This window comes from Muscardinus avellanarius (assembly GCF_963383645.1).
Source record: "Muscardinus avellanarius genome assembly, chromosome: 8".
Classification (NCBI taxonomy): Eukaryota; Metazoa; Chordata; class Mammalia; order Rodentia; family Gliridae; genus Muscardinus; species Muscardinus avellanarius.
The window spans coordinates 49,356,061-49,375,820 of NC_137794.1; positions in this window are offsets into that span (position 1 = coordinate 49,356,061).

Below are 19,760 nucleotides of genomic sequence, written 5' to 3' on the forward strand. Positions count from 1 at the left end.
CAGTGTTGTTAGATCATCTTGGCAACAATAAGAATGAGAAGATTGGGGAATAATGGTAGAACTAAGGTCTGAACAGTGAGTGCCAGAAAATGATAGTTTTGGATTAAAAAACCTTTCTAAAATGAGAATATCTACCACTTGAATGTTCAACTAAGTAGCTCCTTCTGCCATTTTAGCAGAAATTTCTTCCATGGAATTTTTCCTGCCAGTACAAATTTGATTATCTGTTCAGTAGTACCATTTAGCAATGAAGTTTGGATGTCTGCAATGGATGGCCAATAGTACACCTTGAGAAATTTACTCAAATAAACAAATTAGAAAATTATAAGCATGGTGTGTTTTCACATGACTTTTATCCCAAGTAACTGGGAGGCAGAGACAAGAGGATCACAAGTTTGAGGCTACCCTGGCAATTTAGAGAGACTGTGTCTTAATAAATAAGTGCAGTTTAGGGTGTACACAGTGGTAGGGTGCCACTCAGTGCAATTTCCAGTAGCGGTATCACATACACACAAAAGCAAAAAATAAAATTTAGAGAATTATAAGTAAAGACAACACCAAAAATGCATTGTGATAGTACACAGATAAGCCTGAAGTTCCCAACTCTTCCATTTTATAGAACAGGGATAGCTCTATTCTACAGTCTAGCAATCATTTCATTACTTATTATAAATGTGTATGTATGTGAAGCACAATATTTTTATTTTTTATTTTTTATTTTTTTGGGTGGTACTGCGTTTCCTGGAAAACCTTCTACCTCCGGGTTACAGTCCCAGACCTATTTTTATACTTTTTAATTTGGAAACAGGGTCTCTTAAGCCAGCGCGAACAGGGAAGTGCAATATTTTTAAAAACTGGAAAAGTAGTAAGAAAGTGCCAGTGTCATGATAAAAAAATTACATGTGGAATCTGAATGTATCGGTTCTTAAAGTTATTAGAAAAAATAATTATCATAGAATTACAGCATTATACGGTTTGGGTTGAGATGCTGACAAACCACACTCAGAATTTTTCATAACATTGCAGGCATCCAAACCAGACAAGTTGAAACTGATCACTGATCACCACTTACCTAAGTTTCTCTCTCATGAGGATTATGAGAAAGAAAAGAAACACACCTGACTGATTGATTACCTCTAGCTTGTTGTCATTTAATTACATGGAATCTTTGTAGTTATTACTTAATACAGATAATTATAAAAGTCATTTGTGTATTATACTTTCTTCCCCAAGAAAGAGTCATTAAAAGTAACCTTTTGTTACCATACCAAGTGTATGTGATAAAAATAAACACTTAAATAACATCAGTTATCATTGCTTAAAAAGATGAAAGTTAAATGCCATGACATGTAAAAAAAACTGTGAAAATGAAAATAGCTGAAATTTATTGAATATTTACATCATGACCATCAAAAATACTTTTTATAGGCCTTATCGATAACATATTTAGTTTTCATAAAAGTCATTTCATATTACTACAGTAAATACTTTAGTATTACAGATGAAAAACCTGGAAAAGAAAAATTAAATTGGCATATGCAACATCACACTTATTTTAGACAAGATATGATTCCAAGTAAGTTGTCTTTAAATAAATATTTTACTCTATTGTTAAAAGAGTTTACATTGAGCCGGATGTGGTGGTGCACGCTTGTAATCCCTGTGCTTGGGAGGCAGAGACAGGAGGATCGCACAGGTTCAAAGCCAGCCGCGCGCGCTGGCTTAGGAGACCCTGTTTCCAAATAAAAATGTAAAACTAGGTCTTGGAGTGTAGCCCGGAGGTAGAAGGGCTTCCAGGAACACCAGTACCACCAAAAAAAAAAAAAAAAGAGTTTATATTGTGATTTTTTTTAATTCATTTTTTAATATTAACTGTTTTTATAAAAAGATATCAAACTATATGAGTGAAAAAAATTAGCATTTGAGCAAGGCATGGTGGTACAAACCTGTAATCCTAGTATCTGGGAGGCTGAGACAGGAGGATAACAGGTAAAATGCCAGCCTTGGCAACTTAGAATAAGACTCTTTAAAAAATAATATATAAGTAAGGTTGGGGTTGTGGCTCAGAAGTAAAATTGATTCAATCCCCAATATCATATGCCCAAATCAATCAATCAATCAATTAAAAACTATCCCATTCTTAGTAACTTGCAAATATATTACACACACACACACACACACACACACACACACACACACACACACTCACTCACTGAAATACAAAAGATATTTGTCAACTTTCCAAGTTTTCTTTCTGATGGAAGATATGTGGAATTTTGACTTATGTTCAGACATAATGTATGAATTACTCAAAATTTTTAGCAAGAGAAATTATTGTCTTTTTTAAATAAAATATTGCTCAAACTAAAATATCATAATATAAAATGATTCAAAATATATTGCTTTAATAAAGCAGATTTTCTAATTTATATGACATTTTTGTACTATTGAGCCTGCAAATACCCACATGTACTCATTCATAGCAAAATGTTGCAAGAACATCAAACTCTTAGTAATAATTATCTGTATGTTATGTAATTATGTAGGTTCAATTTTCTTTGTCAAACTATACTGTTATTTTATGTTGCTAACAATCAATTATTTTTTAAAGAGAAGAAAGCCCAATGGAAGTAAACCTAATAAAGTAAAAACAAGGAAGAAAGGAAAATAGGGAGAGCAGTAAGAAACATAGGACATGAATTGTGAAGCATTCGGTGTAAATCTCAGCTTTGCTGACATCATTGCAGTTGTTTCTTCATTTATATAAATCTCATTTTCTTTATTTTCTAAAAAGTGTACGGCAGTAATACTATCATTATGAAGCACCATTCATAAAGTTTAACATATGGATGAATTCATATTCTTCTCAACTACCCACAGAACCATATCATATTCTAGAAATATCCATGTTCTAGGTCACAAAAGCTAATGTAATTTCTTGCATTTTTACATAAATAATGGACTGAAAGTAGAAATCAACAACAGGAAGATCCAGGTGAATTACAGAAATACATAGAGATTGAATGATGCACTTTTGAATGAGAACTAAATAATAGAAAAATACTAAAATAAATTTAAATTTTTTTAGAATTAAATACAAATAGAGACATAATTTATCAGAACTTCTGGGAAACTGTGAAGGCAGTAGTAATAGGAGAAATTATAGCATTGAGTGACTACATTGAAAATAAAAAAAGAAAAGATTCTAAATAAACAATCATATATCTCAAGGCTTTTGAAAAAAGTAAACTAACCCAAAGCAAGTGCAAGTAGAAGGTAGGAAATAATTAAAAACAGACCATAAATCAATGAAATGGAGAGTAAAAAATAAAAACAATCAATAAAAACTATTTTTGGGGAAAATAAGCAGGGTTGACAAACCCTTAACCAACCTAACCAAAAGAAAGAGAAAAACGACCTAAATTCATAAATAAGAGATGAACAAAGAAAAGTCACCACAGACAGCAGGTAATTCCAGAAGATCGTTAGAAACTGTTTTGAAAATGTATACTCTAATAAAAATTGCTTACGTTTTCTATTGGTGACTATCTTTCTTTGTCTACTACTGACTCATTACACCATGATGATCATACAGTTAACTAAGCACTGCTTTGTGTCTATATTCAAAGCTGTAGTATACATGCATTATACTTTTTGCCATCTAAGGGCTCGTGCAACATACAATTTTGCTCTCACGTCTTCAAGACATAGAAGTATCATTAGGCTCATTATTCAAGTTATCTGGTGAAAGCAGACACTGCAACTTTATTCTGGGGAAAATTATTTCCAGTGGTACTTCTTTCTGTCACATTTTCTGGGTTCTCTTTTGGAAAGTTGTATACCTGAACTTAGTAGGTCCATTTTATTCTCACTGCCATATTCGTGATAAATATTAAGATGTTTCTCATGGCAATATTGGGGTAGAATAGAAATAACATCAAACTGGTATTAACAATAAATATCAGTATTTAGATCTTTCATTTCTAAAATATGAATTTATATATTTCTGCTTCTACTTCATAAATACAAAACATAAAAGTTCTAGTTGATGTTAAAATAATAAAATAATCTCTGGAAAGTAATCTTATATTACTAAACAAGTTGGGTTAGATGCCCAATATCATTCATCAGTATCATATGTATGTATCATTAGCAACTTCTCAAAAATAAAACTATCTACATTTAGTATTTGTTATGCACTATAAATAGTTTCTGATATTTTAATATCTATAATCTTGACTTACAACATACATATTATTTTCTGAGTACAATAGTTAATAAAACTGAAGCTCACAAAGAATAGATGAACAGCATCACATGGCTGCCAAGCTACAGGTTCTCATCATCCATCCCAAGGTGACGATACTGGTAATACACATAAAGTTTCTTTTTCTAACAAGCTATTTGCATGTAAAAAACATATGTGGATAAAGGGCAGACAATTAGTACTTCAAGATCTGTTCTTTAGAGTTCTGTATCCATAAGATGTCCACCCATTATCTGAAGAATTACTTAGCTCCTTTCCAGAGTGTCAGAGTCTACACTTGACATATGTGTGTTGCTTTGTCACAGGAATCCCCAACTGGATTTGAAATGACTCATCCTGCTTAAAATTTTGTGCAAGTTCTTAAGAATTCCTTTAATTTTTTTTTCATTATTTTACAATGTCTCATTTCATAATGAGGTTAGGTTGAATTAGTTTATATATGAATAGAGTTCCTTTAATTTTATTTTTAAGAACTGGGGATTGAACCCAGGGGGCATTTTAACTCTGAGTTATATTTCTGGTCCTATTTTATTTTACTTTATTTTATTTAATTTATTTTAAAACAGGATCTCATTAAATTGCTATGGTTGGCATTGCACAAAACCTAAGATTCTCTTGTCTCAGCCTACCAAGTACTGGGATTAGAGATATGAATTACTATTACCAGCCTCCTTTAAAAAGTTTTAAACATCAACTTTTAGGTCAACAGTAATTATACTTGGTATAAATTTATGTAAAACTTCTCCCATAATTTCTATAATAGTTATTGTAGGAAATTTCCTTCAAAATATTCAGAACAATTCTTCTAATTCTATACCACCAATATTTCTGAAATATTAATCTTCTAGAAATTTAATATTAATTTTTATGATTCATAATAAATATTAATTTCTCTAGCTTCAGGGTTTCACAAGTATAAAATTTAGGTACATTTGCTGTTCTGAAGCTTTCTTTAAGTGAGATAATATATGCAGAAAGCTAGCAGATTGCTTCATACATATATAACTGTTCATTAAATTCTAATTCTCTTCTCATTTCCATCTACATAGGATGAGTTCCCATTTGGATAGGATCAGAGCAATAAAAGACTGTACAAGACTGCAGATATATAATTTTCAAAGTACAGTAATTTTATATGTATGATGCATCAATCTTATACAAAACTTTTTTCTTATGGAAATTCAGGAAAATAGTTTAAGGTTAACATAAAATTTGGATATACATGAAGAACTATTCCTAACTGGGTGTGGTGGCACACAACTATAATCCTAGTACATGGGAGGCTAAGCAGAGGATCACAAGTTCAATGACAACCTCAGCAGTGCAGAGAGACTTTCAACAATTTAGCAAGACACTATTTCAAAATATGAACTACAAAGAAATAAATACAAAGGACTGGGAGTGTTACTCAGAAATAGAAAACCACTAGGTTCAATCTTCATTATCACACACACACACACACACACACATGCGTGCACGTGCACACACACACACTCATGCACGCATATACAGAAATGTTCCTTAGAGTTAAGGCTAATTAAAACTGGGTTTTGTCTGAGGCATCTCTGGAAGTCTGGCAATTGAATATAGTTTTACTTTTATTTATCATTCTTTTATCCAGAGCCACTTAATTTATGTATGAAGTACTTTTGTTCCATTTGACCCAAGTATTATTAACTGTGAGGAACAAAATGAGAATGAATAGTTATAGAAGAATATTAATAGGCTGAAATTGTTAATCTGTAAATGTTAGTATCATTTTATTAATTGATACATTTGAGCAGATAAATTTGTTAAGCAAAAAAAATCAGAAATTACAAAACTGAAGCATATATTAAAAATCTATGACTGCCTCTTTTTCTGGGCTATTAATTTTTTTCTATGCTGTTGATGGTCTTTGGGTTTTTTTTTTTTCAGTACTGAAGATTGAACCCTGCAAAATTCAACATCTAATCTACATCTTCAGACCTATTAATTACTTTTTTATTTTGAAACAGGATTTCACTAAGTTGTAGAGAGTCTCACTAGAGAGCAGGCCGTCCTCCTGTCTCAGCCTCCCAAGTACTGTGATTGTAGACATGTCCCACCATGACCAGCTAGGTTTTCATTTTTGTGCGACCAAATAACCAAGTTATATCCAGCACAGTAAGAGCAGAATAATGTATTAGACCTTGAGGGGTATTATGTTAAATACCTGCCATGTACAGATTTATGTGTTTGTATATTTATATTCATTCTTTTTTAATTTTCCATTTTCTTCTTCAGAATACTAGAATAAAAATAATAGTGACATGGCCGGGCGTGGTGGCGCACGCTTGTAATTCCCATTCTTGGGATGTGGAGACAGGAGGATCGCGCAGGTTCGAAGCCAGCCTTGCTGGCTTAAGAGACTCTGTTTCCAAATAAAAATATATATAAAAAAAATAGGTCTGGGAATGTAACCCAGAGGTAAAAGGGTTTCCAGGAACCTCAGTATCACCAAAAAGAAAAAAAAAGATAATAGTGACTTAGACACTGATGTTTGAAAATAACAAAAATCTTTCTATGAATTCATAAATAACTACATTGTGAGAAATGTATCACTGCAATGTAGCACCAACAAATATTATCATGAGAAAGGAAGAACAGTATGTTATATGCAAGGCATTATATAGATTTGGCTAAATTTGTTAGTGCAACCAGAATAAACTTCAATAATACAAAAATCACTCATATGGTGTTGAGAAAAAAATCTACCTTTGTAAATTTGGAAATTCAATTAAATATTTCTAAGTGAAACCTTTAAAATTAAAATAATTGTTGAAATTGAAATAAGCAGAATATTTTCTGCCAATAATAAAGTCATATAAATATTTCCTTGCATTCATCTGGAAATTATAGGTGAATGTTACATATGATGTCCATAAAGTTTTACAATATTTCCTTGAATATTATTTTTTTGGAAATATTATTTCATGGAAAGTGATCATTATTTTTCCATTTTATAGTTAGTCTTTATTAAATAGTAGCATAATATGATTGGGAGTCAATTTTTAATCTTTCTAAGAAGGTGCTGATAATTTGTTAGTAATAATAAATATATGCTTTGTATGTTCTTAGAACTTTACATTTACTCACAAAGAAGCTTTTGGAGAAAATGCAAGTTTTACTCTTATTTTACAAATTAAATTTTTTAGCCTAAGAAGTTAAATAAGTTATCCAAGTTTGAACAAAACAGATCAGGATAAGCAAGATTATGCTGCAATAAACATAAATTATAGTGCCCTGACAAAAATTACTTCTCACTAAGACTTCATATTATACTACTAAGAATACCTACCCTGTTAGTGAGTAAACAGGTACCGATGTTCACTATCACTGTTCATAGACCCAAGAGGAGCAAATCTCCATTTTGACACCAACTTCCCCTGTCACTTTGTCAAAAGAAAAAAAAATGAAAACCACACACTACATCATAAAGTTACTTATTCTCAGAAACAATATGTACGGTTTTGTTCATATTCCCTTGGCCAAGGTATGTTACAGGGTCTGTTATGGTTTGTATTTAAAATGTCCCTGAAACCTCATGTGTTAGACAGGTAGCCACATCTAGAGCCAAGACCTAGCTGCCAGAAAAGAGCTAGTGAGCATGGCTGGGGACAGTTGAGCAGCTGCTATAGCTTTTCTTCTCCTCTCTCCTCTGCTGCCATGAGCTAAAGACAAGGTCTCACCCTCTCTTTCCTTACAACCATGATGACTTGAAGTCCCTCCATGGAACTGTGATCTAAAATCACCAGAAATGTGTGAAAATAAAATTATTTCCTTAAGTTTTGCTTATCAGATCTGTGGGTTTCAGTGGTGAGAATGCTGACCAAAGCAGGGCCGTACCAACTTTTCAAAATGAAAATACCATCCTGCCACTTGACAATAATAAGGAAATGGATTTTTGTGAATGCCATATATAAAAGAACATTAGTAAGTGGTGGAGGCAGGATGTAAATGTAGGCAGACTTCTTATAAAATTAAGGATTTTAACCACTAAACTCTACTGCCAGAATCACAGAGTTTTAGGCTATCTTAGAAGGATACTTGAATAAGCAGTCAGGAGATACCTCCCTCCATTTATCAGGACACTGATGATGTTGCTGTGACTGAGTACCATAGATAAATGACCATTTTGTAACTTAAAGGATTTCAATATTGTTCTTGAGAAGTTAAAGGCAGTAGGCATTCAGGGCCACTTATAAATATATATATATATATTTTTTTTTTCTAAGGGCACAATTATAAAATGTCCTTTTTCTTTCTTTTTTACATGAATCCTACTATTGCTTGGGTAGTATTATTCCTGAAGCTGGCTCTAATAACCCAGTTATGAGTCATAGCTCTCCTTATGTTCGAAGAGTAATAAGGTTATATTTAAATTTTATAATGCTTTGTGATCTACAGTATTTTTTTTTTCAGTTTCATCCCCATATTCACAAATGCAGAAATTTGAGTGGAAAATAATTTATAGGCTATGAGCATACAGTTGCTTAACTTTCCTATTGTGATGCATAGCATTGCCTATTAAGAGATGAGTTATGGTGTGTCTGTTATAGCTGAGACAAAACTAATTGACTCTCTTATAATTTTAATTTACATTGTTCTATATTTTATTTGAGTCCCTGCAAGAAAAGAAATGAAAATGGATCCACTATAGGATTCAGCTATACCACTCCTAGGTATCTTTCCAAAGGGACTAAAATCAGAATATTATAGTAATACATGCATATCCATCATTTAAGCAGCACAATTCATAGTAGCCAAATTATGGAACCAACCTAGGTGTTCATCAACAGGTGAATGGATTATGAAATTGTAGAATATATACACAATGAAATTCTACTTAGCAATAAAGAGCAAAATTATATCACTTTCAAGTAAATGTATGGACCTGGAGAATATTATGTTAATGATTTTAGGCAGTTACAGCAAGTGAAGGTTCATATGTTTTCCCACATATGTAGAAGCTAGAGAGTAACTTGAATACCATAGAGACTGTAGACAATGGTGGAGAATCTCCAGTGGAGTGAGGGAGATGGTCTAAAGGAGGGTGGAGGAAGATAAGGGAGAATTAATGAAGAAGTCACTTTTCTAACATTATGCACTTAGGTGATAATACCAATGCCAATTTCAATATCTTTTATAGGGAAGGGGCAAAGGACAGAGAGGGAGCTAGGGGAAAACTCACCAAGTGCTATGTGCACGTATGCCACCATCACTATGAACTACATTATATGAAACTATAATGTACCAATAAATTATAAAAGCTTACATTGTTCTATTGGAACCAAGAATATATATTGCCCCTGGTTAAATGTGGTTGAATCTAAATCTAAATGTTTTTCTCAAATCAGTTTCATTTTCTTTAAAGAAAAGAAAAACATCAATCAAGAGATTAAGAAGACATAATATTATAAAACAGGAAAACAAACACAGATTTTAGTTACTTCTTATTGGCCAAATAAACACTGCATGAAACATTTGAAATATTTTCACATATTTACATACTTATAGATCATCCAAATCTTGATAGTGATTTATCCATCACTCTAAGATTTGTCCTGTGTTTTTGTAATTTCTGCTTCCCCTGTCTTCTTGTTATTGCCCTATCTTCCAGCAAACACTTATTTTCTTAGAGTCACTGTATTAGTTTGCATTTTCTAGACATGTATGTAAAATAACTCAGAAGTGTATGGGTTATTTTTCTCCTGTTTCTTTTTTCATTTAGAATACTTATTTGATAGTAGCTCATTTTAATTGCTCTATCACAATTTATTTTTATTGTTAATAATATTCCAATGAATGGATAACCAGATTTTATGCATTGACTATTGTTTTGTTTTTGGTACTCAGGAAAGAACCTCGGATCATTCTACTTCTGAGACACACCCCCAGCATTATTATTTAATCTTTATTTTGAAACAGGGTCTCACTGAGTTGCAATAGGGCCTCACTAAGTAGCTGAGGCTCTCTATGAACCATGATCCTCCTGTCTCAGGCTCCCGAATCCTGGGATTAAAAGTGTCACCACCATGCCTGGCTTACATATTGACTATTTGACAGATATTTTATTACCAAATTTGATTTCTGCTTTTACAAATTGAGCAAGTTTTGGTATAAACATATGCTTTAATTTTTTTCTTGATATCTAGAAGTAAAATTATGATGTATCTTACTAGTGAATATTTAGTAATTTAAGAAAATTATAATCTATTTTCTGAAGTATTTGTATTATTTGTGTATGTTTCTGGAGATAGAACCAAGGAGCATTATACCTCTGAGCTACATTCCCAAGTCTATTTTTATTTACTTGGAAACGGGGTGTCACTATGTTGCTCAGGACTTCACTAAGTTTCTGAGTTTGCCTTTGAATTTGCAATCCTCCTGTCTCAGCCTCCCAAATACTGAGATTACAGGCATGAACCACCAAGCCTGGGTGTATTTGTATCATTTTAGTTATCACTGATATATTGAGAGCTCAAGTTATTTCCTATCTTTGAACACAGTAAATTTAATTAGGCTTTTGAATTGTATAAATTCTAATGAATATGTGTATTCCATTGTGATTTCAATATACATTTTCATTATTATCAAGTATTCCCGGTATCAAATGTCATTTTATGTGCTTGTTTAACTCCTATATATCTTCTTTGATGAAGTATTGGTTCTATTTTTACAATTATTTTGCATTATTTATTTTGTTATTGAATTTTGAGAAACCTATTTCTCTATTTCTCCACATTGACTGGTGTACTTATCATTCATCTATTGAACCTATCATACATATGACTTGCATATTATGTAAATAATATACATATATACATTTCTCCATCTACACACATACATGTATATATATATGTATATATATATATATTTGTCATCATATATATATGAAGAAAGATGATAAAAATATAAAGTCTATACTTATGAGAATTGAAGTATACATGTGTAAGATTCAAAGGTGTTGTTAATTGCTTACATTACCATTTTTGTACTGACTATGAATTTGGTGATACTATATGATCTTGAATATAGGTTGTAGAATGATACTGAACATCAGAAAGTTTTCTGAAAATCTTTACAAGTAACAAAGGCCAGGTCCAAACCAGATAAAAATTCGTAGTAAGGACATTATCTGAGACTACTAAACAAACAGTTCTAATTGGTGCAGGAAAGCAGAAAGAGACTCCATGAAAGAGATTTCTGGATATGTGAAGGAAATGTGCTTGAAGGATGAACTGTAAGTTTTAATAAATTGCAAATAAATGTATCGTTTGTCAGGATACCTGGAAATGAATTAATGGTATGTACCCCAAAATCTTGGAGAACGAATGAGGCAATTAGAAAATTCATGGAAAATTAAAAGTTGTACAGAATTGAAAATGTAATCTCCATGGCTTACCCAGGAATAAAAATTACATATCATGATGTCATTATGAATGTTGATATAATGAACTCCTATTAGTGAGGTGGCAGGAGTGGATGTATGCATGTATGTATAGTGCCAGACTCATTTTTTATAATAGGAAGAAAATGTTGCAAACTTAAGAAAGAACATTATGAGGCCCCTGGATAAAGCTCAGAGATAGAGTGCATGCCTAGGCTGTTCAAAACAAGTGTTCACTTCCTGATACCAAAAAAAGTTCTTACATTTTTAGAACTATATACATAAATGATAAAAGAGGAATTAAAGGGGATTACCTTGATTCAGTAGGAATCACTCTTTTAGTAGTGAGAAAAAAAGCAGCCAATCATTATTATCATGAGTATAGTTTTCTGTACATGTGTTACTTTGATTAAAGTAATAGTAAATCATGACAAAAGTTATCTCAATATCAAGGATCACAACTTATGCTTCAATTTGTGTAGTTAAGAGCTCAGAATAAATAGATAAACTGCTGTTTGTAATCTTCTATCTAAACTAGATTAAATTACACATGATCCTGTTACTGCCCTCACCCATAACTTAATCTTCTAATCTGGAAAGTGGAAATGTAATATGTGTATATTCCTCAGGTGCTATTTAGGAGACACCATAGACTAATATCTGGAAAGTGCTTCTTATAGTATATGATAGTAAAAACAAATAAATACAAAACAGGAAATCTATGTTGCAGAAATGCCACTTAAACATTCTTTTACACTTATACCGAAAAGAATCAATGTCAAAAACATGAAAAAAATCCATCTACGTTAAACCTCAATATGCTTTGCATTTATTCTTACCATACTTAAAATATTTAAAGATTTTTCAAAATATGTTTTTATGTTACTGTATCTTCTCTAAAAGTAATGGTTATTCCATTGGTCATATTTTTATTACCTATTTCATTCAAAATGTGTTCATTCAAGGAATTTTTTCAGAAGTACTCAAAACCGCATGGTAACATTTTGAAAGCCAGCGGTAAGGAGGCAATAGCTGCTCTGGCCCAGCTTCTTGGCCTAATTGTCAGCCCGAGTTAGAGACGGATTACTAGAAGAAAAGATGACCTACTTTTGAATCTTTAGATGGGAGGACTTTGTTAAAGCAAAAGTGACCCTGAAGGACAGAATCGGTGTAAAAAACAGTTTATTTGAGTTTCTACTTATTTGGCAGACACTAGGGAAAATATAAACTACAGTAGCCTCGAGGCAACAGCTCGTGCTATGGAACCACTGCAAAGTTTTTTCCATAATGTGTATTAAAACATGCTTCAGAATAAACTTAACCTCTCCTCCATTATTTCCTTATTTTAGCAACTTTTTTGAGTTTTGTTCATTATGAGTGCCTATTGCTAAGATTTTAGTATTGTGAATGGAACATAATTTGTCTGAGGATAGTTTATTCTATTGGTACAAACAATATTTAAGAAGAAAACATTTAATATACTATACTCTTGATACTAATGATTGGCTGCTTTTCCCCCTACTGATAAATGTGAATATTTTAGACTAAATATTTGGTGTATCATGAATTTCTCAAGGGCAGTGACCTTGCTTCATATCTGTGTGCCTATAATACTTTGTGCAATGTCCAGGGCATATTCAATGTTCAGTGAACATTTATTTCCTTGAATTAATACCAGTGAAAGTATTTTAAAGAAATATCATATTTTCACTCTGACTCCAAGTGTCTTGATGAATATGTGGTTTATTCATAATTTTGTACAATAAAGGTCACCATGACAGGGCAGTAGAGAGAAAATATGAATATAGGAATTTGAAGCTGAGTCGATTAACTTCACAAAGGTAAACACCAAATGCTTCATCACTGTCTGCTTTTAATTAGCTTGTCAAAAGGTTTTGACAAAGACCTCCAGTGGATTACTGAACAAACCTAGATGCAGATTGCTTCTATTGAATCATTTATTGTCTTTCCTAGTTTTTAATAGAATTGATCTAATCATGCTCATTCTATTTCCTTATCAATTTTATACTCCTCTTTGGTTAGCATTTCTAACTATAATGTTCTGTAGAGATAACTTTGCCTCCTCCATGTTTCCTATAGCTGCTCTCAGCTTGAACACACACTTTAGATCTATCCTGATATTTTTTATTTGCGTCTGAGTATGATGTTTCTAATAGTGTTTACATTTCTGGTTGTTATCCTTCATTTTTGATAAAAAGTTTCTTATAGCACACATTTCTTTCTTTCATTTGCTATCATCAAAATGTGGCTTTTGGGTTTTATCAAAAGAAATTCCAGCAAATTATGCCTTTGGTATAATATCTATTTTCTCATAAATCTTTTCTCATAAATCTTTTTCATCCCATCCTTAATCATTTCAAATAATAATGAAATGTTTCTGAAATTAGCAAAATATGTACAAAATGGTATGATCTAATACAAATCAATTTTCATCATCACAGTATTAAATGAATTAATTCATCAAACTAACTTGCAAGATAATGAAAGCAAAACACAAGCAATGAAATTGAATGACCTTTAACAAACCTCTAACAGAACAAAATGTCAAAGTCCTGAGAACTTTTCTCTGTTTCCAGTTGCTACATGTTTTAGCTCAACCACATGATAATGAGTTACTAGGTCATTCTTGTAACATAGGTCTTATTTCTGGGAAATATTTATAGTTCCAAATAAGACTACATTGTATTTCTTATTTGAATGATTCCTATCCAGAAATCTTCAAAACATATTTTGTTGAAAAGAAAGTTTTTTGATATTATTTTTATTTTGTACCTGTAAAAATTGCATGTTTGAAACAATTTTGGTGGTAGTATGGAATACAGGAAGTTTTCCTAATGTCCCCAAATTTATGAATGTTTTCTTCTCGGATGTCAAGCAAAGAAGACAAAATTATAGAGTGCTGAGTGAATAAGTGATGATCGTTCATATAAGATGAGAAGGCTTAAAATATTTTAGTTCTTAGAAATGGTAACAAAAGAATAGGGACAAAATGAAAATGAATCAAAACAGAAGTATTTTAACAAAACACATGTTCTATGGTAACAAAAATGAAGCTGGATTATTCATTAAACATCAAATTGTTCTAGTATCAAGTAACTTATACAACTCTAGCACAGTATAATTGATTGTATGAAATATGGCATATGAATATTAACTTGTATCTTCATTAATCAAATATATCCTACATTTGAGAATGTATATATCAATCTTGAATCATGCCTCATTTCTAATTATAAAGAGACTGAGCAAAAAAATTAGAAAAAGAAACAAGCCAGGGTTTCACAAAATTATGCCATCATAAAATAATGGAGCCGTGTACACTACAGAGCTGGATACATACACACATAGCAACTCTACTAGGCACTGCAGAGAACCAAAGAAAAAGAACCAAATCAGTATCTTGACCTAAATTCAAAGCACTGTCTTAAGTGTTATGCAGAAATTTGAAAGCATCATTTCTTTCAGTGTAAAGATGAGAAGCTGGGCATGGTGGAGCACACTGGGAATCCTAGTACTTGGGAGGGTGAGACAGAGGATTGTGGGTTCAATTTAGTGAAGCTCTCAGAAACTTAGAAAGTCCTATTTCATTTTATGTATATATATATATATATATGTGTGTATATATGTATATATACATATACATATATTATATGCATATATTATATACATTATATACATTATATATGTTATATACTTTATATTATATATATATATATATATATATATGAATGATAGGGATGAGGGTATAGATATATCTCAGAGGTAGAATACCTCTGGGTTCAATCCCCTCTACCAAAAAAAAAAAATAAAAAAGAAAGGAAGAAGAAAGAAAGGAAAGAAAGAAAGAAAAAAGCATGACAAATCAGTCTTTGATCCACCATATACAAAGAACAAAATATTATGCCTACTACCATGGCAAGTACAATATTCAGTACTAATTTCTTTTTTCCAAGATCTAAAGCATCTTCATTATTTAGACATAATAGAAATAAAAAAAATGATGCCATTGGTGATAAACACTAAAACCACAGTGCATAGACAAAAATTAGCTTAATCTTTTCTAGTTTACCAACTGAGCTTCAGAAACTCAATCATTTAATTATGTTTAAATTATATTAGGATAATTATATGTGATTTCAAACCCTTCAAGAAACACTATTAACTGACAATCTGTGTGTTTATTATCATTTGCTTATACTCATTTGCTTATGCAGTTTCCTAATTTAATAATATTATGTACCTACATTCATTCTATAGATTTTTCTGATAGAAGTCTATCTTTTAAAACTATTTGTGAATTCTACTACACCCAGTACTAGTCTCTGGGCATAGTAGGTGCTTACTACCTTTAGTTATTTTATCTTTACATCTATGTACCCATTCTTAAAGTTTTTTTTTTTTCTGTATCATCAGATAGGAGTGATTTCAAAACAAAGATCTAAGCAAAATATCCTTGACCATCATCACATTTGACTTATGTGAGCATAAATTTTCATGACAAAAAAATGAAATTTGATTTTTAACATACATATGTTAAACATTTTTAAACAGAAATTCATATAACAAATAGTGTGTAATGTATAGTATCCCTGAACTCTTTCCTTTCAAATGGGCTCTTTATTTACACTGACAAGCAGAGTGTGACTCTACAAGGACATCTGAAATGCAGTGGAATTGTGGAAAAAGGCTACGTTCTTTAGCTGGAAATACTGCTTCTGTATTAACCTTTGCAGAGTTAGTAAAATGCATTTCTTGATACAGTTTTGATTTCACAAGTTTTAACTTTTATATGTTAGGGTTACTTGCAATTAAAGATATACCCGTACTGCCAAGAAATGCTATAGAATATTGAATTATTTTAGAGAAAAATGATCCCTCTACAAAATATTGAAGTGAATATATTCAAATGTTAGCATTATTTCTACTTCTAAAACTGCATTTTTTTTTCTGTCCAAGTGTGATTTTTGGAGATAGGAGAAAGCATTGTGTTATTCTCAGGGCTGAGAGCAAATGGAACTTTTCTCCACTAAACTCAGTAATTTCAGGAGCTGGCACCTAATCAGGATATTATGTTTTTGTGTGAAGGTGCCTTTTCTTCATCTCATGCACTAGGCATTTAGTCCTAATGGATGCTATTTGCAGACACTGCCTCACCATAAATAACTGTTTCAATGAGGTCAGGACCCTTTGTGTTCAAGTTGTAGTCAGTGTTCCAACTGAATGGCATCTGTGCTTATATTCTGCTTCAGGGGAAAACAGACACACATACAAAAAAAAAAAAAAAGAAGAAAATATCCCAACTGTTCCACAAACCACATTTCCATTCTACACATCATTATTTGTGTCCAGAGAGTTTTGGTCAAAATGAAGCAAGGTAAATTGAATACAACAAAATTTCCCATGTTTTCTAGACAACAATCAAAATGTGTTGCATCCTGCTATATATCTGCCCGCACCTATCCTACATATTTTATTTATTTTCTTATTTATTTCTAAATGAGTAGACCTCTGTTTAAATTTATAGATATAGGGCATGGATCCTCGGCATGTTTAAAATACAAGAAAATAAATAAGCATTCTTATAAAAATGCTATATAAATCACAAAGGAGCCCAACTTTCTTTGTATAGCAAAAAAGGGAAATAGTTCTTGAGCAAATAGTTTTTTCTTGAAGTAAAATAGTGGTTTTATGAAGAAGGAGAAGAGCTGAGCAAAGAGTATTCAGAGAAACCTGATTTAATAATAACACCAAACTTTCTAGTTCATAGCAAACATGCCTATTATAATTTTTATCACTACTGCTATTATTATAGATACTTTAATTATTAAGATGACTCATTAAAATCTTTGTGTAAATGAATAATATCTGGAGTCATTAATGCAATTTGCTTCGCATAATAATTGTAATCCAGTATTTTACCACTGAATCATAAAGGGACAAATATTATAATGGATAAAACAAATGCAAAACATCTTGTTTCAAAGAGGCATACCATTCAAAATCCTGTGTACTTTATAAATATTGGACTTCTGGATATCTTCAGAAAGAGAATTTTGGGAGACTAATTTTCCCAGGTATGTGTATTATAATTTATAGTAAAATAATATGCATATAACAATGATACTAACTCTACTAGACTAATTTAGTACAATGTAAATTTGCCTATTTTGTGGTCACTGTTATGTTATTAATTAATCTGATCATAATCTGATATAATCTGTTATAATATATAATCTGTTATATAATTGGTTTTATAATCTGTTATATATGATAAGATCATACTGATATAATCTGGTATAATAACTTTTTACCCAATCATGCTATAGTTTAATAAACAAAAACCAATATTTAAACTCACTTGTGATTATTAGATCCCTGAATGTTTTTTGTAAAAGATATATATATATATATATATATATATTTTAGCCTGGCATGATGGTACATGCTTGTAATCCCAGTACTTAGGAGGCTAAAACAGGAGGATTACAGGTTTGAGGACAGTCTCAACAAAAAGTGAAACTCTTATCAACCTAGGAAATAAACTGTTTCAATAAGTAAGTAACAAAATAAAAATAGGGTGGAGGGTATAGCTCAGAGTTAGAATGACCCTAGTTTCAATGCCCAGTACCACACACATACCCTCTGTAAATGGAGATTTTTCAAGTAATTTATCCAGTTTAACTTATTATAATGGGAGCAGAATTGGGAAGAAAACATGTATAAAAAGACTATTCTTATACTTATTTTTATAAGCATGTTAGTATTTGAATGAGTTCAAACAGATTGGAGCAAAGGTTGCACTCATGAAGATTTTCTTTGAAAATAAATTTTGTACTAGTGTGTTTATTTCTTTATGCAAAATGAACCCTAGACAACAAATATTTATATAATTCCATAATATAAATGTGTATTTCTCCTGACAAGGAAGTATGTAGAAAATAAATAGGCTTGGAAACTTCTTAGAACTATTGCCCACACTGAGAAGTAATAATATTATTATTAGAGTTTACATCAGTTGTTCTTTTATAGTTATTCAAGAAATTTATCAACATTTATATTGTTTGCATGGTTTATTAATGTCTTTCTTGAGTAACAATTGTCATTATGATCTTCTTTATGTTTTATCTATAACTATATTTTATCATGTAAATAAAGTTCATTATAAAATACAGAAATTTTTACTATGGTTTAAATGTTTTAAATGTCAGACTCCTGCAGATGGTAATTATCAGTAGTTTACACTTTTTCAATTCTAATATGAAAGAGCACCCTAAAAACCAATGAATAGATTACAATTGTGAAGGCAGGACAATTTTTAACAGTAATTTAGAACACAAAGTTTTATAGTAATAAGGAAGATATTTATGTTTAATTACCTTAGGTAATTTGGTTTCTTTATCCATAGGAAACTAGTTTTTAGTAATTAATATTGCTTTAAACTTTATCTGGAATTTCTTCTTAAGGCATAGGATTTAAAATTAATGACTCAATTTAGGATAAATACCACATTTGGCTCTCTAATTTAGATGACTCTTAAAGCTAATTCAGAGAAATCACTTAAAGTAAATAAGAAATTGAATGTAGAATAAAATAAAATAATTTAGATGGATGCATTTTTGCTTATATATACATATATATGTATAAATAGGCACATTAATGTTTGTGTGTATATTCTGATTCTGAGTGTTCCTTTTAATTCAGTTGTCTTTAGATAAACTAATGTTTTAGAAATAAATGATTGACAAGGATAGAGATGATTTCTCTATCTAAAATAAAACTTTAGTGCTTTTTGTCATTCTTATGCTTTGATGGACTAAAAAGAGGACTTTGTCCATGTTTACTCAAAGCATAATTTATGGATCCAGTAGTATTGTATAACTCAAATTCAGAATTTGAAGGCATTCTCTAATACTAATGAGTCAAAATTTTCATTCTAACAAGAATCACAGTGATTGATAGGCACATATTTGTGCTTCAATCAATTTATTTGAAAACATAATCTAAAAATTTGGAGCAAGTCAATCAAAGTGTCACATATCAGTAATCTAGTACTTGGAGGAT